Source organism: Engystomops pustulosus, chromosome 1, assembly GCF_040894005.1.
Source record: "Engystomops pustulosus chromosome 1, aEngPut4.maternal, whole genome shotgun sequence".
NCBI classification, from domain to species: domain Eukaryota; kingdom Metazoa; phylum Chordata; class Amphibia; order Anura; family Leptodactylidae; genus Engystomops; species Engystomops pustulosus.
The window spans coordinates 237,253,772-237,280,460 of NC_092411.1; the positions used below are offsets into that span (position 1 = coordinate 237,253,772).

At 40.1% G+C, this 26,689-nt stretch overlaps 1 long non-coding RNA gene across 1 annotated transcript; it reads right to left on the reverse strand.

Annotated features, from left to right (window-relative positions):
• Positions 1 to 10,440: 10,440 nt before the first annotated feature.
• LOC140075615 (uncharacterized) lies at positions 10,441 to 25,678 on the reverse strand. Its single transcript, XR_011849451.1, has 2 exons — positions 25,468 to 25,678; positions 10,441 to 11,002 (listed from the first exon to the last, which is right to left on the reverse strand). It is a non-coding gene; the product is annotated as an uncharacterized lncRNA (long non-coding RNA).
• Between the last annotated feature and the right edge of the window lie 1,011 nt (positions 25,679 to 26,689).

Consider the following 26,689-nt stretch of genomic DNA (forward strand, 5'->3'; position numbering starts at 1 on the left):
TTGAGTGAGACAAAATATACCTACTAAAAAACTATATCAAATTTAAAAGGCTTGTCCAAAACTACAAATCATGGCTTATTTCCTTCAGTGCACATTAACAAAACCAAAAGTTATCAAGGAGATGGGGGTTGTCTTCTCTTCATCATCAATTATGTTCTACCACTCCCAGTTGGCCTTCAAGTGATGGAGTAAATAAAATCAGTTGGATCAAGTGGGGTGCACTGTCAATCAGCACAATGGGGCACATTTACCAATGGGCCGAATCGCTCTTTTTCATCGGGTTTCTCGAAAATTACCGGTTTGTGCCGAATTGCCCCAGGATTTTGGAGCACGTGATCGGATTGTGGCGCATCAGCATGCAAGCGACGGAAATCGGGTGCGTGGCCGTCGGAAAACCCGAAGGATTCGGAAAAACCGCGGTATTTTAAAAAAAAAATGTGTGGCTTTACACGCGCTTACATGCACCAGGAATGGGTTGGTGAACTCCGGCGGACCTCGGCGCAGCAGAGACTCCTGGTGGACATCGGGCGCAGGACCTTAGTGAATCGCTGGAAGACCCTAATCCTCGACGGAGAACGCGCCACTGGATCGCGACAGGGCCGTGCAGGACAGTTTAGGCGAATAAGGAACAGTTTGTCAGATTGGGTTGAAGTTACCAGTGGGGTGCCACAAGGTGCAGTATTGGGGTCACTTCTTTTTAATGTTTTTTTTGTATCATTCTGTATTCAGGTTTACAAGATAAACAAGATAAAATACTAGGCAAAACTTAGGCAAACAGAAAATATGCATTACGTCAACAAATTGTGTGAGATGAAATTTGTACAAATCCAACATAAACAGAGCAGACAATTATTATTATTATTATGTATTTATAGAGCACCATTAATTCCATGGTGCTGTACAATCAGTACATTACATTAAGAAAAAAACAAACCTGCAAAATACAAAACTACAGTGATCAGGAGACAAGTGGAAGGAGGACCCTGCCTGTGAAGGTTTGGAAAGTGGGAGACAGTCTTACACATTTTGGTAGAGAATTCCAGAATATGGGGGTTGCACAGGAGAATCCTGGATGCGGTTGGGATTAAGAGTGGATGGTAATAGAGTAAAGCTGAAGGTCCTGTAAGGAACAGAGATTATGTGTGAGTGGTATTGGCTGATGAGTTCAGGGATATATGCACACAGTCGATGTGCATAATATACAATGTAAACATTACATGGAAGATAAAATAGCATAACTAACATAACATAACTAAAATAGCAAAAACGTATTTCTGAAATGGGTGAAAACATTTTACAGAGCAAGTAGCCATTAGGTGTTCACACAAAACATGCATGTAAAAGTGATCGTAGGAGAGAAGACAAAAATAGGGGAGAGGGATGGGGGTAGGAAATAAGAATTGGGAAAGAGGGTTAGGGGTATCAGGTAGAAGAGACATTACCAGAGTAGATGTTGTAGGGCACAAAATCAGTCAAAAGTAGCATATGATGGAGATCACTGAAAGTCAATCCAGGGACCCCACGTTACCAGGTTCTTATCCGCATTACTAAGGGTATCCACAGTGAGTTCCTCCATTCTTTGGAGAAGGAGAAGTTCCCTAAAGAGGTCTGTGTGTTAGATGGGATTCAAGTGATCCTCCACAACCAAGGGATTTGTGGTCGGGTAGCTATCAGGATACAGGCCACTTGTTGTGGTGCTGGATGGGAGTAGTAAATAGAGCAAGAGGATCGCTGGGTAATTAGCAAGGTCCTGTCCAGTCACCATCTTGACCAATTGGAGAACTTTGTCCCAAAACAGCTGAAGTGAGGGACAAGCCCACCATATGTGGAGCATAGTGCCAGGAGACTGTCAGCATCTCCAACGTTCATCAGGGCAAGTTGGGTAGACATTTTGAAGTCTAGCAGGGACCCAATACCATCTCGATAGGATTTTTAAAATAGTTTCTTGCACCTTGTTTAATATAGTAAGCCGGTGGCATAATTCAAAAGCTTTGTCCCACTGTTCCAAGTCGAATGTTTTACCACCCTCCTGCCCCCAGGCCCTCAAGTATGCTAGCTCAGAGTCTATCAAGATACAGCGACCATATTTGAAGATGATACTAAACTTTGTAAAGTAATTTATACAGAGAAGGATAGTATAATATTACAGGATAGTATAATATTACAGAGTGATTTGTGGAAACTTGATGTCTGGGCTGACAAATGGCAGATGAGGCTTAATGTGGATAAATGTCAGGTAAGGGAATGAAAATTATAATTATATTTAAAATTTTACATTTCTTGGTAAATCTGTTGGAGAAAAAGACTTGGGTGCATTGGTGGATAGAAAAACTTAATTGTATCTTAAAGTTAACTTAAAGTTATCAGTGCCAGGCATCTGCTGCTAAAGCAAATCTAGGATATATATTGAGAAATAGAGTCTCATGATAAGGACAATGTTTTGCCCTTATAGAAATCACTGGTCAGACCACACATGGAATTTTGGGTACAGTGTGAGAGTTTCTAACATGGCCATAGACAGGGTTTCTATACAGTAAGAGCAGTGAGACTGGAACTCTCTGCTGCAAGATGTCGTAATGACTGATAAATCGAGGGACCCAAGAGGGGCCTGGAAGCCTTGCTGGAGCGCAAAAATATCACATCTTATGAGAACAAAACATTTTGTAAGTAGTTTCTGTTTATCCAGGGAGTTAAGCTGATGCCATATTAGGGGTCGGAAAGGAATTTGGGCCAATTGGAATCAGCCATGCAGGGTTTTTGTCTCCTTGGTGATCAACACAGTATTAATGAAAAGGTTGGACTTCATTGACTATTGACTTTTTCTAACCTTATTTACAATGATAGGCCAAAGACGTCCACCCTGGAAGTCCAAAATTTCTTTCTGTGGTTAAGAAGTATACGGGAACATAGTACAACCCAACTCGAATGGAAGCGGTTTTATTATTTTATGTCCTATACATTTTATTCATTTATATAGTGCCAAAATATTCCACAGAAATAAACAGTTCAGGAGGTACATATCCAGACAAATTCATCAACAATTAAGATAAAGGATCATGTACACAAGAGCTTACAATCCAGGTATACTGTACATGTCATATTATGTCATAATGTAGTATATTTCCAAGGTTACTATTATTACATTTTCTATTCATTTATGAAATCAAAATAATAGCTTCAAGGTTTATTTCTTCCATCATTTTTGGTTGACCCTAATACACCAGTTCAATTCCTGCAAAGATTTGGCAGACTTTTGTTTTCCCTACTATAGATCAAATTGTTCAATTATTGGGGGTGCTACAGATATTTGAGGTAAAATGAATATAAAGTATCCATTTTATTGGGGGTGCTGAATATGAATAAAGGTAGTCGATCCTGAGACGACCCCCGCCTTGGTCCCGTGGTAGTCCCCACACAGAGACTCTAGAGGGGGAGATTTATCATAAGCCTCTTAGAGCATAACTGTTCTAGTTGCCAATGGCAACCAACCACAGCTGTTTATAAAATGAAAGCTGAGCTCTGATTGGTTTCCATGGGCAACTAGAACAGTTTTACCTCAGATACTTGATGATAAATTTCTCCCTCTGACTGGTAACGACATATAAACAATAGAGAAACTGAATTAGAATGATGACTGCTTCTCCTCCTGGACCTTCTGCACTTCTTTTAAAGGTTCCCAGGATTATCAATCCATCCTGGATGGACACTAGCTCTGTCCCTGTGTCTTGCTGGTGTTCCTGCTATTCTGAAATTGTTATTTGTAAATCAGAAAATTAGCAGTTGGTTTACAATATGTAAACATGTGGTATGCAATATAAAAATTTATTAAAAAACAGTTGCGTTGATTATTGTTATTATAGTTAACCTTCTATTATGTGAGACAACTCTGTGCATGTCTTGTGTTATACAAAAGGCTTAAGAAATAAATGTGTGTTGATTACACTATGAGAGAGTGTTTGTATTTTTAAGGTCTTCTTTTTACATTTATGGGACATGAAGTAGTAGTGGGATGAAAGTATTTAGGGGGCAGCACCTATATATTAAAAATCTCAAGACTGGTAGGGGACCAAAATCTCTATAAATCACAGGTCCAGAGGTAGCCTTAACCAGCTCCTGCTTAGACACTATTATGAAATCAGCCCAAATAAATCAGCACAAAGCTGGTATGTCATTTCTTTGTACTTTCAAATTTTTTCCCTAAAAATTATTAGCGTTTTTTCAGCTCGCTTACCCATAAATTTGCTACATTTTGCATATTTTCACCAAATACACCAGATTTATCACATGCAACTTGTTAAAATGTTGGAAAATGTGTTACTATTTCCTTTAAGTAGCTGTATGGTGTAGAAAACGTAAATTTCAAACATATAACATATACCAAATATATCAAACTTCATGCAACATTTGATACATTTGTTTGGTAATAAATTGACCCCAGTGAGACAGAATTTAACAGCATTTAGCTCATTAATTCTCCCCTGTGAATATCATTTGTAAAATTTGTAATACTTTAAATAGAATGATGTACAATAATACAGATTACGCTGGAATATTTTGCACAAATAATCTATCAAAAACTTGTATTGGAGGAAAGAAAATAAAATCTCCTTGTGAATTGTAGATTTTGAGCCTGGCTGTGGGTGATTTATAGAGCTGCTTCTAATCATTTGGGGACAAACCTAATACAAAGGGAAGCATAGCCTATTATTCCCAGCAGAATTTGTTTAGTAAAGTTGTAGGAGGCAGTGGCCTAGCCCAGGACAAGCAGGGCACAATTATCAATCTCCTCGCTGGGTCATATATTCTCAGTTCTGATGGAAAGGCACCCATATCAAGTCTGTCGCATAATTGTGTTGGGTTTCCTTATGTGCCTGGAAATTAGGTTTGTGCTGGTAGGATCATGCTGACCTAATGCCTTCACAAAGAAATCAGATAAGTAAGGCATGTTCTTTAAGAAGAAATAGTCAGGAGAAGCCGCTGCATAATTTAACTCTTTCACCAGGCACAACCTCACGTTTGAACAAAGAAACATATGAGAGAACGGCATCTCATATTCCGCACCTCTGCTTTTTTGCACGCTGCTCTTGCTGTGCTCTTGAATGTAATTTTGCCCAGTTTGTTGCCTAAGGCCACTGGCATTGTGAGTGTTTGTCATTTATACCAACTGGGCTCTTCGCTACGAATCTGACCCAGCCACTCATCTGTCAGCACTGTCTCATTCCTTTTATTTACATCTGTCTTTAGCATTCTAATTATCTACTTTATTACTTTAGCCTGGAGGAATACCGTAAAAAACAACTGATATGAGGAGGATCCTACTAACAATAAAACTGCCTAAAATCCCCACTGCATATTATCCACAGCACTTGAGAATATTTGTGCTGCCAGATGACCTCAATATGTCCTTAAATTGATCCTGTTATAACTTTACCCATTTTCTAGAATCAACTTCATAGACTATGCAAATTACTGCAAAATTTTAACTCATTCTAACGCTACAATTATGAATGAATAATACACATCATTACCTCTCAGTAATGCTTACAATTTCTCCTGTGCCTGGACCACTGTGCACGCAAGTAAAGTGATAAAATATTCGGAGGTGGTGCTAAAAGTATAAGGCAATTTCTATTCTTCCCCTGTTATTCTATATTAAATGTATCTTCCTCGCACTTGATTTTCTATATTCTGTTATGCCATATTCAGTCTACAGGTCTCCTTTACCATCTTAAATTAGCAAATATAAATATAATACAATGTATTAAAAACAGCCCGTTCCACAGCTCTATGTTTCTAAAGGTCTTGATGATGTCATTCTTCATTTCCTTTTATAAAATGTAAACAAAGCTATCACTTCCTACATTGTACATTTTTATTCTTTTAAAAATAATAAACCTTTATTTATATATCACCGTCATATTCCAAAGCGTTGTACAGTTCACAGAGTACATATACAAATAAAATAAGACATAACAGACCAATAACATTGTCAAATGAAACAACAGTATTTAGGGCCCTGCTCGCAAGAGCTTACAATCTATGAGGATGAAGTGGTAACACAGAAGTGGACAGTGCTTGTACTATGGTCCAAAGGGATAAAATAATGAACTAGATAATGCTGAATTAACCAGTCACCAGCCGTTATCTATATTTAAAGAAACCAGAGTGAATCAGTTAACAGAGTAACTTATTTGATGGTATCAAATGGTGAGGGATTACATAGATGGGATGCGTAAATAGTGGAGGTCAGTGAAAAGAGAATCAAAGTTACATGCAGTTTCTTAGTGTGATAGGCCTGCATTAATAGATGGGTTTTTAGGTCAAATTAAGTATTAGTCTGATTGTCCAGGGAAGGGAATTCCATAGAACTGGTGCAGCTCAGGAGAAGTCTTGGGAGACATGAGTGGGAGGTTGAAAATAAAGAAGAGAATAATCTTAGATTTCTGGAAGGTCGAACAGCACAAGTTGGTGGTAGACTGAGATGATAAAGGAGAAGCAGGGAGGTGTAGCACTGAGCAGAGCTTTGTGGATGAGGGTGATGAGTATTAATTGAATTCAGAAGGTGGTTATTTATCTAGACTATAAAGAGTACATCAATACTGTATTTTATTGGTATGTGCCTAACAAAAATCATCATGAGTTAGAATACCAGGGAAATTTTGTTTTCATGTGTATATATCTTCCTTCAAAATTATTGTCAAATGTTTTGCTGAAGATTTAATTGCAGTGGATACGAAAAATAGCACAGTTATCACATAACAGATCCAGCTCTGATTTTGCTTTCATGAAGCAGAAAAACTAAAAACTATGCAAATTTGTACAGAGCTAAACTACTAAATGTTATATTTACTAATACATAATTTAAATATAAATAATAGTAAAGAGAAAATTGGTTTTATTTGATGCTAAATTACTTGTGGTATCTGAAGACAGAATGGCAATCTACAGATATATGAGATGACATGTGTCCTTAGAACTCAGGAAGAAGAGCTGAGCGAAAAATAAAAGATCCAAATTGAGGCTGCTGGAATAACGGTAGGTTTTCTATGTAACCTTACATACATTACATAAATGTAAATTAATAAAATTAAATTGAGAATATCCAGTTTTCTCCATATGGTGTCTATTGAACTTTTTACAATATTGAACTGCTGAGCTAGTAAGGCTCCTCACATACTAGTGCATGTGATGTGTCCACATGCTGCCAGTTTGATGCTAGTTGGAAGCATTATAGCCACTAGTGTGTAAGGGGCCTAAAAGTCACGTGTTCTTAGTTGCAACAACTTCCAACATGCATTCAGGTCAAAAACTGTTTACCAGGAGCATCATGGACTGATTGGGTCACGTGGAGCTTACACTTTCGGTGGGTAATTGCAGAAGTACAACTGTGCTCTCTCCATGGACCACTGTTCCTGATAAAATAGAGTAATAGACAAGTCAGACTTTGGTGCATGCTTTATGCCAAATCACATACAAGCCATTAAACACCTTTGAGATTAATTGTAACAATGACCGGGATTTATTATCCAACATCAGAGCTCAACCTCATTAATGCAAATCCCTGCAACTGTGTTCCAAAATCTAGTGACAAGCCTTTAAATGGAGTCACTGTCGAAGGTACAACCTCAAATGAATGAAGTGTCATGCAAAAATACAAAAATATAAACAAAAATATAAGTAGACGATATTTTGCTCTCCACATGGTTAATGAAGGATATCGTAGTGTGTCTGATGCATACTATGTACTTAAAGCCAATCCACCATTAGTCACCTCTTAGGAAGCATACCAACTCCAACTGATTTCTTTCTGTAGTCACTACTCGTCCCAAAAAATCAGCACCTTTGATTTTGGTTCTCTACAGACAGCTGGGCACAGGTCTTCTTACTGTAGATTAATTAGCATATTAGGAGCTAAACTTAAAGGCACTTATTGTTCAGGAACAGTGGATTAAAATGATATTTATATGTGTTGGAAGCTCTCTGTATTACATATAAAGATTGCTGGATAATGTGTGGGGATAATGTAAACATGGTATAAATCCAGTAATAGAAAACTTGTGTGGTGAGCGGCATCCTCTTCTTCCTGGCGACTTGTCCACTGAAGGCGATGAATACTTGCTCTTCCAAACTCATCTAAATTACATCAATAACAGCGCGCAGTCTTTAATGAGCTCTCAACTTTAAAGACTTGAAGGATATTAACAAGCCGCTTGACAAATGGTGCTTAGAAGCACATTAAAGACGCTGCTAATGGAGCGCATAATGACGGCTAATTTTCCATCAGATATAAATTAGAGCCCCAACAGTTATTTGCCTTAAGGACTTTATGTAAATGATTCTGTTCTGTATAAACTGGGAGGCGAGGATTGCCATGCCATGTTGGCAATGCTTTTGGATATGATTAATAGATCTGCAGCACAAACGGACACACAACTAAAGGCACATCCATTTCACACAGGCATATACACAACTCCTGGTGCCCACCACGAAGATGGGTTCAGATTGGCATCGTGCGCAGGTTAAAAAAAAAACACTTAACACTATAGATAATAATAGTTTGTTTCAAATATCACCCTTAGAGATGAATATTATACCTAGCATAGCCCTCTGACATCTTCTGGAGGCTCCATGCCAATCTCTATCTAATGTGCCAATGCTGGTGACACTTTCATCATAATGGCAAAGTAGTAAGTAGCATTTTGCTGAGGAACATTTCTGGGTACATATGCAATTTATCTCCTGACGCCTATAAATGACTTGAAGAGTAAAAGGGGAAGATGAATGGATTCATGGTTACAGCGCTGGAATGCACTAGGCATCAATGAACTGTCAATAGGAGTTAATTGAGTAGGAATGAATGAGAAGATGGGAGGAGATCTAAAACCGGTCACAAAAGACATGTTTTTGCAGTAAATTGATGAGGTCTATAGGGAAACTGATCGGCCCTGATCATATACATAAAAAAATAGTAGCAGATGGTACTTCAATCAGCTGGATCTGCCATTGATTTTAGCTCCACGTTGTACCTAGAAAACTGTTGTAGCTGACCACACACTTTAGGTAGTTGTCAACTAAGTGTGTATTCTCTGGTGACCACTATCCCGCCAACATACCCTATGCACGCACATACTCAAATCTACCAAGCAGTGTATGTGTCCTCAATGGGGAGTAGAACAAAAAGATTGTGCATCTTAACAACACTCACCTCGAGGGGCAGATTACTACTGCAAGAATTTCTGATTAAAATCACAAATATGCCACCTCCATGCCATGTGGGAGTGGAGGGGGCATAGAGGGCGCAGTGGCCGGTGGTGGAGTCCTGCGTTCTTTTGCAAAACAAAAGGTTTTTAAGCAAAACTATGCTAGGTCCGAGCTGGCATAGTTTTGCTCGCCAGCCACGGCAACCGCAAGATGCAACAAGGGAGGGCGTGGCTGGCTCCGGGTCCCCCAAAAAAGTCTGGAATTCACTTCATCTATGGTACTAGAATCTTCTTTGATAATGGAGGATGCGATGCGTCACTTTTGCCTGCTTTCACTTTGGTTTCAGGAAGGTCCAAGAATGCCTTGTGTGTACATGTGTATTGAGAACAGGCACAGATGTACAAGGATTTCATGGGTGAAGGCCCTTCTCAGTATAAAATTTTGATAGGTGGTTTGGGTGGACATGGGCCCTCTAGAAGGCTTAGCCACCGGTCTACCACCTAATCCACCCAAACTACCTATATTATAATCCACTACTTCTCACCCTGCTTTCAGCAAAATAAAGAATAAGGGCTCTTTCACATTGGAATGTGTGCTCAGCAAATGTGTGCCCATTGTGCATCTGTTGCGTTTTGTCTCCGTTGTTCTCCGTTTTCCTTCCATTTTGCCTCTGTGTAGTAAAAAACTGAAGGTTTAAGATTTCTTTGAAAAAATTACACCTAGTTCTTCATCCCTAATTATTGCTTCTATTGCTTTCTGTGATATATAATTATGATTTTTTCTACAGACAACAGATCATCGAAAATACAAGCCAATGTGATAACACCGATTTAAAACAATCTCATCGTGAGGCATCCATGAAAATCACTGAACCACAGACATGAAAAACAACGCCAATGTGAAAGAGGGGCAGTGCTTATACAACACGAAGGCTGAGGAGACCCTTATTTTTGTAATTGGTGGGATTCCGGAGGCCGGACCTAAGCAGTTGGCTACCTTGTGGAAATGGCATGAGCGCTGTTCATAGAAACATTACTATGACTCTGATCACATCTTAATTGCAAGGTTTTAAGTAATTTCTTGTGACTGTAATTGAGTTAGTGCAATGATTTCCAGTATTGTTGGATAGCGATACGTAAACGGCAGTCCATACCCCTTGGCCTATGGGATACAACGTGTAGCCATCTCATTTTATCAATCAAAACTAACAAATACTGATGGGCTTTTTCAGTTCACTAATAACATTGTATATGTTTAATGTAACATCTACACAAAACAGATGATTCGAGCACCATCCATTTGTACTGAGCTCAGCACTGTCCATCTTCATATATAACAATACACATTACCTCGTGTCCTCTACATGTCAAGCATTAAAATCTGTGAGTTACACAGGATAAATGGTTTCCATCATCTTTATGAAGCTATTTGTATTACCATGGCATAAAACAGCTCTCTTCATGCTTAGCTTGCATGAGTGTAAATAATATGGTGAAGAATTATTATGCTGCTTTTTCAAAAGATGTTCCCATAGGCGGCTAATAGGAAAGCCATTTTGGCAAAAAGAGTCCTTTGGAGAGCATGTTCTCCATACGAGGGGGTATTATTCATTGTAGATTTCTGACAAAAACAAGGATTGATAACCGTTGTTGAATGGAGAGCAGAGCCAGAATTGTATTAGTACGCCTTGTCCCTGTGTTATGCAAGGCTTCATATAAAATATCTGCCAAGCAGTCATTTGGCCGTCTTCAGCCACTGTACAGCTGTACGGTGCTCCATCTGATCCCGGACACTTCATTTCCTGTATATGGGAGAGAAAATATTATAAATCATTTCCTTATTTCATACAACAAGAAAAGGGGGATGTGTGGGACTGGAATTGAGTTTAGCCCACATAGTTTTATATTCTAGGAATTACATGTATATTATGTTAGGAATAAGGATTATGCAGTATGAGTAAGTGAGTACAAGTAAGAGCCAACAGCTGCTAGATCCAAATATGTCATAGCACTTGTGTCATAGCACTACTCTGTCCATACAACATGTCAACCTGCAAAGCTATAGCCCCCAGTTTAATAATACAGAGTATACGACACTACTGTAAGCACATCATGTCTTCTTCTTGCATCCTTCTTACTTCTGTTTGACCAGTACACATTTAAGGAGTATTTATTAATTTTGGGCGCAGGGCAGTGCTGGAACAGTGCTATATTTTTCAGTGGGATGTAAGTTTGTAGCTCAAGGGATTCATGAATTGGTGCACGGACTAAAAGGTCTAGAACTCCGTAGCTGCTGGAATTTTGCACCACAAATTGCGCCACAAAACGAGTCGGAAAAATAGAAGCGCCAGAAGGCGCAGTAGGGGGAAAGCAAAAATCCACCGCCAGTTTTAAGTTTTAAAGTCAGTAATAAATGATCTCTAATATCCTGTCGGAAATACAGGAAGGAGAGAAGCAGCAAGCTACATCTTTCCCTCCTGCCTCTTCTGTATAGCTCAATGGAGGCACTTTGAGCGTATAGGGGGATAAGTCTAGAGGGTAATAACATACTGTGAACCTAGTCGTACAGAAAGGTAAGGTTTGTGATATAAATTATAGTGAAGGTAATTTTCTTTGGTCAGGTACTATGTGTAAGTTACGCACTTACATCCAGTTGTCAGCTGTAGCATGTTGTCGAAGATGAGCCCGAAATCCTTGTCGCGGATCACGGACACACCGCTGCCTTCCAGTCTGGCGAGGCGCAGCATCCTCTTGAGTGGCGCTGGCTAATCCGGCAAAGCCTTGCTTCCTTCCTCGCTTCCTTCCTCGCGAGATCTTCAGCATTTTCCAAGGAACTTCCAAGGTTTCCAGACCTCGATTCCCGTAGCGGTTCCTGTTAAAGAGAAAGCCAGTGTCTCCAGTGTTTCCAGATGCTCCTGTATCTCCTGTGTCTCCAGCGTTCCCAGATGCTCCTGTGTCTCAGTCATACAACCGCATTTATAGACTCTTAGGGTACATTTAGACGCCCGTCTATGGGGACGTATAGACGGCCTCAAATTTGCGGCTGCATATATACGTCCCCATAGACGGCAATGGCGAGCCGGTGGCACGGTGCCACACATGAATTTCCACGACATACACCGAGGAAAGATAGAGCCTGCTCTATATTTCCATGTGTCTGTGGCCGTGTGGCGCTGTTTTCTATGGAAGGGGGAAAGGTCACCAGCACACAGCGGTATGCCTGCCCGGCAGCCATACCACTGTGTGCATGTACCCTCACACACATACATACACGTACACTCATATGCACACATTTATGTAGTCATACATACAATTTTACACTCATGCATACATTATAAACACACATATACAGTATATATATATATATATATATATATATATATATATATGTATATACACGCATATACTGCATATAAACATGCAGCAGATACACACACATACCACCATACACACACCATAATCACATATACAGCATATACATACAGTACAGTATAGATACATCATACACACAGTACAGTATATATATCATACACACAGTATATACATGGCAAGGCATGCCCACTGGCCCATTAACATGGTGGGACCTGGCTGCCCCAGTGGTACAGGGTGAACAGGAGTGTGCCATTCATGTATTTCTATAGGTAACCCAGCCCCACAGCCTCTCTCATTTATGTCCCAGATGAAAAAGTTTACTCCCCTACCCCAGGGGACTATGGGGCCACAGCTCAGCCCCAGCCTCTCAGAGGTATGTGCCTGATCACCCAGGCCCCCAGCAGCTCTCACAGGGACAGGCCAGATTCTCACATATATGTCCCTGAAGTAACTGCTCACCTCAGCCCCAACTCACAAGTATTATACAGGAGTCCAGATAATTATAGTGCCACAGAGTGTCACGTACATAGAAGCAAGGGCGCGGGGGCGTGGTCGAGTCCCTGCTGATCGTAGCCTTTTATAGGCACTGCGGTCCCGCGATTATAAGGAGCTATGCGCAGCAGGGACATAGCAGGATGGGTCCAGGGGCACAGAAAGAATACATTATGATGACTCACCCGTGCCGTGTCCACGGGCCCATTAACATGGCGGGCCCCGTAGCAACTGCTATGGTTGCTACGGCGGTAGGTACGCCAATGCACCCCACCACAGCAAGACCATCCCGCTTTGCGACGGGCTCTGGTGAAGACCAGGTGCCACTTAGACTCCGTTCCCGGGTGTCGGCTAGTTCCATCACCATCTCCCGTGGTGTTCCAGAGGGTCCACAGACGCTTCCCAAAGAGACTTTTCTCAGTCCGGTACTCCCCAGTACCCTCCGCAGTGACACATGTGACCAGCAAACAGGTTTTTACAAAGAGTTTTGACTTAATAAATCTGATTTGCCTTATAGACCACAACCTCAAATTGCAGACTAAATTAAAATTTATGAACTAATTAGCAACATTCAGAGATTTGCCTTACAGAAGCACCATGGACTTAGGAACCTGCATTATGAAGATGTTCTACCTGAGGGCATTGTGGGCATGCTTTGGGACCTGTGCAGAGATCAGTGTATAGGAAAAGGGAGGCAGCAGGTGTCACCATTTATCTGTCACTACCTATTATGAGTGGTTGATCTTGTATTTTCTATGTAGCACTATAGGTAAATAATGATAATCAAAATTTTAGAAAACAATTGATTTTTAAAAACAGGATTTATGCAATAGATCATTTCCTTGAGATGCATTATATTAAAAAATTATAAATATTGATATAATAAATATACTTGTGTATAAGCCAAGTTTTTCAGCACAAAAAATGTGCTGAAAAACCTCATCTCGGCCTATACATGAGTCAATGAAAAAAATAAACTTATATACTCACCCTCCGGCGGCCGCAGTGCGGTTCCCCAATGTCGGCGCGGCTCGTCTTCTGTCTTCCCTGCGGCACCTCCTTTGTCTTCATTCTTCTTTAACAGCCTGCATAGACGCGGCCATGTTATCTGCTGGCCGGCACATACTATGACGTCACCAGCGGCCACATCATAGTATGCTCCAGCAGGGAGATAACATGGCCGTGTCCCTGCAGGCTGTTACAGAAGAAAGAAGAGGAGCTGCGGGGAAGACAGAAGAGGAGCCACGCCGACATCGGGAAGCCACGCTGAGCATTGGGGCCCGCGGAGGGTGAGTATATAAGTTTATTTTTTTTAAATGCTGTGTGGCCTGGCTGTATACTACATGGGGCTGGCTGGCTGTATACTACAAGGGGGCAGGCTGGATGTATACTACATGGGGGAAGGCTGGCTGTATACTACTGGGGGCAGGCTGGCTGTATACTACATGGGGGCTGGCTGGCTGTATACTACATGGGGGCAGGCTGGCTATATACTACTGGGGGCAAGCTGGCTGTATACTTCATTGGGGCAGGCTGGCTGTATACTACTGGGGGCAGGCTGGCTGTATACTACATGGGGGCTGGCTGGCTTTATAATACTGAGAGCTGGCAGGCTGTATACTACTTTGGGGCAGGCGAGCTGTATACTAGTGGGGACTGGCTGGCTGTATACTACAAGGGGGCAGGCTGGATGTATACTACATGGAGGAAGGCTGGCTGTATACTACTGGGGGCAGGCTGGCTGTATACTACATGGGGGCTGGCTGGCTGTATACTACATGGGGACAGGCTGGCTATATACTACTGGGGGCAAGCTGGCTGTATACTTCATTGGGGCAGGCTGGCTGTATACTACTGGGGGCAGGCTGGCTGTATACTACATGGGGACTGGCTGGCTTTATAATACTGAGAGCTGGCAGGCTGTATACTACTTTGGGGCAGGCGAGCTGTATACTACTGGGGACTGGCTGGCTGTATACTACAGGGGGCAGGTTGGCTGTATACTACATGGTGGTTGGCTGTATACTACTGGAGGCTGGCTGGCTGTATACTACATGGGGGCTAGCTGGCTTTATACTACTGGGGGCTGGCTGGATGTAAACTACTGGGGGCTGGCTGGCCATATACCGGGGGGAGGGGCTGTGACCAGTACATTTCCCACCCTCGGCTTATACTCGAGTCAATAGGTTTTCCAAGTTTTTGGTGGTAAAATTAGGGGTCTTGGCTTATACTCTGGTCAGGTTATACTTGAGTATATACGGTATGATTAATATACTGAGTACACATTAATATGTTATTGAAATCAAAGATATTAACTTGTTATGTACTAACCAGAGATGACCAGGTTATTAACACTTGGGAACTCTTGTCCTCTTATAATCATATCACCATACAGTGCTCACATAGTTCTACCATTTAGTAGAAAAGACTGGGCAGGGGGTGAATCTAGGCCTCTAACAATGCACATAAATAGTGTTACTTCTCATGTTAAGGTCCGGAAAGTAAGAACTCTCTTAAGGAGACTTTGCCATTATAGGCAACCTCGGCAGGTGTGTAGAGACTTATAGTCATTGATGTTCCACTAGGAGTCATTGATGTTTCAGGATGTGATAAGGAAAACATTGCCTCTTAGCTACCTTGTAAGGCAGCCCCCTTAACATCAAACATGACTTAGTCAGAAAGCCTAATGACATGGATACAGGATTAAAGCCAAACCAGTACATGCGGTCCCCTACTTAAGGACACCCAACTTACAGTCACCCCTAGTTAAAGAGGAACCCCTCTGCCCACTCTGACCTATGGTGAAGTTCTCTGGATGCTTTACTATAGTCCCAATCTGTAATTATCAGCTATAAATTGTGTTTAATGAAGCTTTATTCATAATCCTTGGTCCCATTACAGCAAAATAATTTGAAACTCCAATTGGCACTGGGGCAAAAAATTTTTTTGTCTGGAACTACAATTATAAAATATACAGTTTCGACTTACATACAAATTCAACATAAAAACAAACCTATGGAACCTATCTTCTACGTAACCCGGGGACTGCCTGTATATTTATTCCGTAAGTAACAGATTCCTTCTAGACAACATTGTTTCAATGTCTTTGCATCTCATCAGTACAGTGTAGAAAACTGGTTTAGAGTGAAAGGCTAGTGACTAGGTCCTCATGTTAACAAGCTGTTTTATCCAAAAATCCAACTGATTTATCCAAAGGTTTTTTGAAAGGTTATTTTTGAAAAGACTTCCTGTAGCATCATAGTTATGTGGAGTGTGTGCATCTTGGGGGGTCACGGCTGTTTCATGGGCTTGTATTATATAAGCAGGTGTTTATAATATTTGGTATATCATATTTATGTAGAAAGTACTAGAATTCCTTTATACATATACCGGTAATACTGTCCTACCAATCAATCGTTTTTTATATGTTTTTTAGAGAGAAAAAAAAATTTTGCCCCATGTGAGATTATTTTGTGAACATGAAGGTAAACAAACATGCAGCTGCCTCCTTTCAGCGCATGGTGATAGATCTTCCTGGATTAACTAATAATCAGGGATACATGATAAGGTAAACACAGCACCGGCTTCTGTTTACCTCTGCATACAGGTTCCTGGCACCAAGCTCTGACTTTATGCCAACTCCTTGGGGCAGGGATGTTTTTTTACTTTCCTGTTGACTCTCAGGCATCTCATTACATTACTTGTCAATGCTTACATTAGATGTTTTATACAATGCAACTGGTGATGGACTCTGATGATCATGATCATTGTATTCATTGCACCAAAACTGGATACAGTTAAAGTCTTCTGAATCATAATGAAAAATGAACTTACTGGTTAAATATTTAATGGAAGTTGACCTGGAGTGTTCATTTGCCACTACTCTTCCCCTAAAAAAAAACTAATAATTCCTTTATGTGATGCTTGGCTGTAAGCAAGGTCTGATCTTCTCCAGCCTCCTGTTAGAAGGTTACATTCACAATCTGCAAGATTTGTCCTCAGCCAGAATCAATTTTAACGCTGTTTTTCTATTACTCACCAGTTAAGGAAGAACTTATTGGGGCAGATTTACTTACCCGGCCCATTCGCGATCCAGCGGCACGTTCTCTGCGCTGGATTCGGGTCCGGCCGGGATTTATGATGGTAGTTCCTCCGCCGTCCACCAGGTGGCGCTGCTGCGCTGAAGTCCGCTGGAATGCCTCAAAATACACCGGCCTATCCTGGATGAAGGTGAGTGAAATTTTCGCGACACAATTTTTTTTTTTAAAATGCGTTGGTTTTTCCGAATCCTTCGGGTTTTCGTTCGGCCACGCCCCCCGATTTCCGTTGCATGCATGCCGGCGCCGATGCGCCACAATCCGATCGAGTGCGCCAAAATCCCGGGGCAATTCAGGTACAATCGGCGCAAATCGGAAATATTCGGGTAACACATCGGGAAAACGCGAATCGGGCCCTTAGTAAATGACCCCCATTATTCCTAACTTATTATGACTATTACATAAAAAAGTGATATTTCACAATCACGTATGGGCTTATCCACCGTATCACCCACATAACTGTATCTAATCAGCTAATCTAATAAGTTTACAGCATCTTTGTATCTAAGCGCTCACATCGTAGAGAGAGATACAGAAAGTGGACATCAATGTCTCTTCACCAAGATCTCCCATATTCCCATAGAAGTGAATGGAGCATTTGTCACCCATATGCCCCAGCCTACCATTCACAGGGAATGGTTCCCCATTTTGCTGATCACTGGAAGTCCCAGCAGGTGCACTTTGAGCCACCAGTAACATATCGCTTGTTCAAAGGGCAACCCCTTTATTCTGCCTAGATTTGTCTGTTTCTGACACTAGAACTACTTGTGAGGAGCTGCCAATGGACAAGTCCAGGCAATGGACATGATGAAGTGTGTGGGGTATGAGGACAAGTAAACTACTTCAGCAGCTTAAGGCCTCATCTGGTAAATTGATGAGCAATTGCTTTGAGGCCAAGATGGACCATTCCTACAAAACACAGTGGGGCAGATTTACTTACCTGGTCATTGTCCGACAAGGATTCGGGTCTGCCGGGATTCACGTGATTCACTGCCGGTGTTCACCTTCTTCCCGGTGCATGTGAGTGCTTGATCTTGCGACGCAATTCCTTTTTTAAATTCCGCGGTTTGCCCGAATCCGTCGGGTTGTCAAAATAAACAAATCTGACCAATATGTTCTAGAACTGCTCCCATTTAGGTGTTGTCATATGATGTGCTGTACAGAAGAGGTCCATACTGCAGCAAATCTCCACTTGTCTTGGCTTTAACTGTTGAGCACAGTCAGGCGAAACGGCATGGGTGTAGGGGTCACTATTAAGGCCAGTGAATGGCTGCAGAGATGGCCTTGCCCATAAAACAGTCCAATAAGAGCAAGCACTGGGCTACCATTGCTGAAACTGAGGGGGCAGCAAAGCTGAGGCTTATTTCACACTATAGTTCTTTCCCTTTGTTACGGAGGCTGCAGTACTTTTCCTCCGTATAAACATGATGTCAATGGGATTTTTAACTGATACGTTAAACCTCCATTGTTCACTTTTTTTACGGAGGGAAGGAACTGAAGGAAGGAACGGTTGTGTAAATTTTGTCTTATATTAGTCATTTACCACAGAGCTGCATAAAGTCTTCATAACACATTTTAGGATGTTCTTTAGAATAACATTCTACCACCATTTAACAATCCGAGAGTGTAATCCTAAAACATATCGGACCTCTAAATGGCCATGCTATTTATTATTGTGATTATTGACCAGATTATTGTAGCAGTCTATTATATGTTAAACTTACTTCAGATAACTTTGTATTTTTCATTTTTATATCCATTTATACTGTTCATTTTGGGTCAGTTGAAATATTTGTGGCAAATCGTTTTTACCTTTCTATGAGATGAGCAGCAGGAGCACAGTCATTGAAAGACTTCTAAATCATGTTGAAGTGAATGAGCCCCAAAACATCAAACTGTGCGGCATCACTCATGCTGCTATTATGTAACTTTATTTCTCTTTTTCTGAATCCCAATCTTTTTTAATACTATAATACATACTAGTTAAAAAACTATATGAAACCAAAACCACAACTCACCTCTTGTTTCTGCAGATGGGTCATCAAGGAGACACAGAGGAAATTGCAGATCAAGGGTTCGGATAGTATTTTGCAGGAGTAGAAAAATGTAAAAGCATTTCTACTCTTGCAATCTTTTTTAATCCCTTCTATCACAACCACATAGACAACCCTGTAATGGGTTACACTAAGTGCTGTACTGGTGCATAGGAATCCAGCAAGCTCCGCTTTGTACTGTGCATGATCCCAGCAGTCAGCCTCTCCAGTAATACAAGTGCTAGCCTAGCACATGGAATTTAATGGTGATCACTCTGCAGGGAAAGGCACTGGGTCTGCTTAATAGCTTTGACTTCATAAATGTTATTATAAGTTACTGGAGAAAGCCATAAGTTTTTGATTACTTTTTACTGCTGAAGGTGTCGCTAGAGGTGGAAGTTTCTCCCCTCACTAAGTGTGGCCTTTATTACAGCAAGTGAAATCCAGCAATTATTCCCTACACATGAGAGGTACACATGCACATTTTATTCACAGCTATAAAGTCCTACATAACAAGGAGTAAAGGAGGTGTCAATAAGCCATGGACATCTGGAACGTAGGGTTTAGGCATGAGGTGATCCGCGAACCCCTACTGAGTCATCTTATTATTCCTCACCGCCTCTTTCCTGCCCAATTTCGTGACAAATAAGGGGATAAATGACGGTGCTCACCTGCTGTTAATACCTTTTTTGGGAAAATGTGGACCGAGATTGTGTGTTGGTTCCTAATCCAATAAATATATAGACCCATGTAACAGACAGAATAGGGAGGTTATGGTACTGTAGATGGGATCTTGACTAACAACTCTTAGTAAAGATCTTTCTCCAGTAAAAAGTCCCAGCTATTAGCACCCTATAGTGCTGTAGGGCGATGCTGTATTTAGCTTTAGTTGTGTGATTCCCTCCAATGAACACATATTGGGGCACATTTACTAAAGCGCGTGTGACATTTTTTTGTCAGTCTTTGCACGTTATTTCAAGTGCCTACTCCTTGCACAGATGTTTGTGTCTGCACCACATTTGTGTCACACGCGACCGTTTGTGGCATAGCTGCCCTAGGCACAAATGAGGGGGCGCTCTGGTGCTCAGTCAGACTGTGCGCCAGATTTAACATGCAAAGTCCAACAGAATTGTGTCGCGTGCCCTATGTTAAAGGTGGACCAAAAGACAAGTGTTCACTCTATGAGGGCAGTGCAGGGGGTGCCAGATTCATGAAGAACGTGCACCAGAAATCCTGAAACTGGCGCCCTCTGCACACTACACATTTAGTGCAGTTTATACTGTTCCAAGTAAATGTGCCCCATTATATTATCTTCTTCTACAGATAGACTGTTAGGTCACATTTACAAAAGTAGTTTGACCTTTGATTTTTTTTTTATCAGAATTTTAAAGCAGAAGAAAGTCAGATCTTTGCATTATGCTGTTCTTTGTTTATGTTGCACCACAAGAACTATTAAAAGTGGCCACTTCTTGACACTGTTGTGCTCTGAAAATATACAGGTGTAATATCTAATTGGATTCACAGCCAAACTCTCCTCCTACTTGATTTTATTCAATTAACTGACATCTCAGTTGATTTTCCGGATGATGCCACCGCACTGGATCAGAAATAAACATGAACTTGAAAGTATAAATCTGCTTCATAATGTAAAGGTAGGGGTCTATAAGGTCCACTTTTGCTGACAGGTGCTTCTTAAAATACATAATAAATTTGGGGTACCCTTGTAAAACACTGCATAAGCTTAGTCTGAGATATAATCCTGGTAGGTTGTGCTTCACTGTGCATGTTGTAAAAGCTATATGATAAAATGTGTGCACCACATCTACTCATACACTAAGAAATGTCATTAAGCCTAAATTCTTAAAGGGTTGTCCGAGCTCTTGAAAAAAACTAAAAGTGGCCGGGAGAGGGCTGCTTAAAAAAAATAAGGTGAGTCCTGCACTGCTCCGGCGGCCATGTTTGTTTACATTGCGCCCGGACCGGAGTGACAGCAGCGCTGGATACCGGAGAGCACCGGAAGGTAAGTAGGATTTTTTTTTATTTTAAGCAGCCCTCTCCCGGACACTTTTAGTTTTTTTCAAGAACTTGGACAACCCCTTTAAGGGGTTTTTCAGCTCATTAAAAAGTTTTGAAATAGCATCGGAAAAAGAAAGTTAACAATGATGCACCAATCTCTTTGCCAAACCTGTTCTACTGCTTACATGGGGTTTTTTACCACCTGATCCTGTCTTCATATACAGGCAATGGCAGAAATATCCCCTCGATTGATCACTAGACAAATCAGTGACCCTCCTCATCAAATGACCGCCCATTTCCAGCCATTACCTTATGTTTAAATAGAGAGCGCGGGCTCCAGGTAAGCACCAAAACAGGAAGCAGAGGCACTAAAGAAGATAAAGTTGGGTATTTATCCTGGATTCTAGCTAATTGCTAGCACTTGCAATTTTTTCCCCCTTTCCGCCTGAGCGGAGGTTGGAGGGGCGTGAAATGGGTGCATGGCTGGCATGGAGTGAGCCGTAGTGGGGCGTTTCTGTCCCCATGCCTGCACACTTGTTAAAGCCAGTGACCATCAGGAGCCCATTGATGTATCTAGTTGCACTGGATGCTCGGCAAGGGCTATCGTACGCTGACGCATGATAAATAACCCCCAAAGTATTTATCCTCATTGAAGATGTATCATGCATCACTTTCACCCTATTTCCCTTGAGAGATATCTGTTTTGCCACCCACCTTTTCCTTCTGTTTGGCAGATTGTTATTTTTGTTAAATTTCCTAACATTAAAGGTAGCCCAGAATAACTTCGTCTTTAGTGCAGGACAGAGAAAGAGATTCTGGGAACATTATGAAAATTTGTACAACTAAGGCTAAGTTCACACCATTGATCAAAGATCCATGCCTTACCTCAGTTTAAAAAGTAAAGAACGGAGGTTTAACGTATAATTAAACATTTCATTGACATCAATGTAAATTTTAGGTTACCCCTTCTGTTCAGGTATCCAAGTATCCATTGTGTATGCGGATTTTTGATGGAAAAATGGTGGTGGCTGCATTACTGTTACTCAGTTTGGATACTTGCCAAACTAAACATAGCAGATATCATAAAATTTACACTGATGTGAATGGGATATTTTAGTTGATACGTTAAACATGAGGTAAGAAACACAAGTGTGAGCGGTAATGTGAACTTAGCCTAAGTTTAAAAACAAACACATAAAATATGTAAATGAAATACTCGTCACTTGTCTCTTCTAATTGCTCTCCTGAGTAATGTTATTTCACTATATTAGATGTAAATCTGGATTAACAACAGCAGGTAACAATATTAGGTACTCGCCTGGGTAATAGGATGGGTAAGTTTTAGCTACACCTATGAATCAGTAGAGGATGGAGTAAAGTGGTAATACAAGATCAACATCTCTATAACTAAAAGGAACAAGGAATATTGAATATGTATCTGCATGAGTTAGGAAAGGGCCAAAGTATATGTATTTGCAACAGGATGAAGTGATATGAGTTCAATGAAAGGGTGAAGTAGTAATATTAAGATCCACAGTGGAATCTGTTACATGATTCAGAATAATACAGAATATTGTTTTATGAGATTCACATAAGTGGCATTTGTGGGGCAGAGTCACATCTTAGTTAGTAAAATTATGATATGATATGTGAGCAATGTCTAGATCAGTAAGATGGCAGAGTAGTGTGAGATTCGGATGCACATCTGGATCAGAAACTGTATGGGTACTACATGTAAATGAATGACTTGGTAGAATGATAAATTCTACACATCTTGGACAGGACAGGGTGATATTAGATTTATATGTAAAGGGGTATCAAGAGTTATATTAGTTATATATCCACATCTATAATTGTATTGACCAATTGTTCATAATATTTACTAGTCTGTAAAATGTCTCTTAAACCTCTGGGTCAGTAATATGACAGGTGACATAAACACTGGGGCAGATTTGGGATTTCTGGGTCACCAAGTTATGTTTTCAGCCCTCCCCTAATGGAAATCTTGAACAATAAGTCTATTGAATAGTTATAGTTTTCCAATATTCTTTTTGCATCATTTCCTCCTGGTTTTCTAGATCTCTGCTTGTTGTCATTCTATTGGAAGCTTCTATGGTCATGTGATGTCACTGGTGCACCGCTTGTTATAACACACAACTCCAATTACTCTCTGTGATATAACGAGCTGTGCACCTGTGTGACATCACATGACCATGGACATATAAGTATCAAACATAAGACACTTTCTAAAGAATTAGAGCAAACAGAGATCTAGAGGAATTGATACAGAAATATATTGGAAAATTCTAGAACTTTTAACTATACAAACAACATTTATTTTTTTTAAAACTTGAGAGCCCCTTTCAAACTGTATTAGTGTTCTTTGGGAGCTAATACGGTATAAAGCATGTGAGTTGGGATCCTGTCGCTCCCTGGATCCCCATACTGGTTGTTTATTTTAACCAACTGGTTTGGGAGAAGAAGCTGCATTAGCTTCCCTATCTATGTGGCTACAAAGAATAGCATGGGATGCATGATGAGTACATATGCTCCTGCCTGAAGCTCAGTAGCAGGAGGGGTCACATTAGGTATATTTCATGATCAGAGAAAGGTTTTAGGAGATCTACCTCAATATCTGTAACAGGACAGGGTGATATTATCAACACATCAGGACTGAAACAGGAGGTTTTGATTTTAGGTACATAGCAGTGATAAGGCACATTATGATATAATGTACACATCAGATTTAAGGTAGACTTGATACAAAGTTACAGGACAAGTAATAGTAGATGCCAGTGAGCACCAGTAACAGGACAGGTCTATATAAGATACATCATGATCAGGAGCAAGACAGGGCTCTATTTAATACACTTCATTATTAGTAGCAGGACAGGGTGATATAAGGAACACAACAGGACAGGGGGAAATTAGGTTAATATCAGCTTCAGATATTGTGCTAGGCAATATTAGATCAAAAACAGGATGGAGTAACATAGTATATATCCAGCTCAGTAACAGGATGACAAATGAGCAAATCCCTAGTTGCACCAGCTCTGAAGTATTGGAAGTGCCTCCTATTTCTGGTACAGATCAGTAACAGGACAGACAAATTGTGGGTAAATATTATATCAATAACAACATGAATTAGTATTAGATCTTCATTTCTATCCTAAACTAAACAGAGTTAATGATAAACTCTAAATCAGTAATTCAACAGAACAATATTAAAGCTATGTGGATCAGCACCAGTACTAGGTGCTGGCATGAAGATGTGTCTGAATACATAATGGAAGAAGGCAATTATTGAATTACTTTTAAAGGACACACAACTAAACAAAAGTAGGTAAACCTGCGGACCAGGAAAAGAATTAGGAATTTTCAGATTATCTGAATGGGATGTGCAATATTTATGTATCTTTTATGGTGAGTTTATACATCTGAACTGGACAATATTAAAACAATTGCAGTAACTCTTATCATACAAATATCCTCAATATAATCTAATTTATGCAAACTGTATATATCAGAACAGTTTATATATATATATATATATATATATATATATATATATATATATATATATACTGTTCAATATATATATATTCATTGGCCAGTGGTGGTGGAAATCGTGTAGTGATGTTTTCCATAATTTTCCCGAACATCTGTTCCTTACTGTTATTGTTAACCTTTTAGTTTCCTTAAAGCATGTTTGGGAAAAATGTGTTAAACCAAGGACTACACAACCATCCGGCCATTCATGTGTTCCTCCACCCACTCAGGATTTTTAGGAATAATTGATGTGTAGCATTCCCAAAGTGCATTTCCTCAGAGAGGGCACTGGAGATTGGAATTCACACAGACAGGAGGATATTAAATACAGTCGTCCAGAAATTCCTTCTAATTGCCTCGGAATTTTCTATATAAAATCTCTACACGTCTATAGATCAGAATTCCAGTGCAGAACATACAGTGCTAATACTGAATTTTACTGATTCATTGCTTTCATTGCTTATTAATCTCTTAAAACGAAATGTTAAGCAGAAAGTATAATACATTAATGAGAACAATATTATGTCTATATTAATTGTGGTAAGTAATAATAGTAATAATAGGCAAATTTTTATATGTATATGTATTCATTAATTCATTCATTTTTTTAACCATTTGTTTTATACATTGCTTTCTTTTGGTGATTCTTCTTTTTTCCCCTCCTGTAATAATTGCCATACATGCATAGAAGTAGAGGGTAGTACTTACCTCTATGTGTTGCAGAACAGGAGCTTGTGTCAGCGCAGCCACATCCAAGCCTCATCGATTAGTTGGTGGAAAACAGCTCATTTTATAGGCATATGACCAATTAATATTACATTAGTCGCTGCATCCTATCAGAGCAATCTATTATTAAGGATTTAGGAATCACAGGCTCCCATGTAGTGTTCTATGGAGGACACACATCACAACAACACAACAGCCATTACCTATAACAGGGTCTCAAGTGTCGTTTTATTGCTGGGGTTTTCTAATTCGAGATTAAAAGCAAAGCCTGTCTTTCACCGGGTGTAAATGTACAGTTAAAAATATTCCATCTTGTGCTCCCTAGACGATGCTCAGCCAACCCCAAGCTTCATGAATGTTTTATCAGCATCCCAGGCTGGAGAGAGGGGGAAACAGGAGCAAGTCACTCTTTCTAATTGCAAATGAAAATAAGGGGTTTTAGATGTGGATATGAAACAGAATATTACTCACCAGTGTATTCATAACAATATGATTTGCAACACTGATCTACTATATATTTTATATATATATATATATATATATATATATATATATATATATATATATGACTTTAATATGAAAAAATAATGTATAAATTACAATATATATTAAAAAAATTATAAATTAATCTTTATATTTATTCATTTATCAGTGAATGTATATATAATTTTAATGCCGACATTTTCATGCATAAAGGAGGCAGAATATGCAACATTATTGCATGCATCATGGAGGAGTCGTTTTGTCATTATCATATGTCACATAATTGTATCTCCAGTCTCTGAAAGTTAACTAGGAGCCAGTCCCACCAGGGAGCTGCCATGTGCCTCTAGACTGGAGATCTCAAGCAGAGAAACTCACTCTGAAAAGTTAATTTCAATTCCCGATGAGGATTTCTTATGGTGCCTGATTATGACCCGCACTAATTAGAAGAGATAACTAATGATGACTTATTCTCTGTAATTATCTGCATTTTATGATTCACTGTGTAATTTATTAATTCGCTGGTAAAAGTGGTGGAGCAATAGTTTGTCTGTAGGGAAAGGAGGAAGGTGGGATCATTCCCCTAAACTGCACACACAAGGGGAACAGCTCATCCCCATGTGTCCAGGGTCCCCAGAGCCTAAGCATCAATTAAATGTCACTAATTGTGACCATTATTATTATTATACACTGGAAGTCAGATCCAGATACTTTACTATGA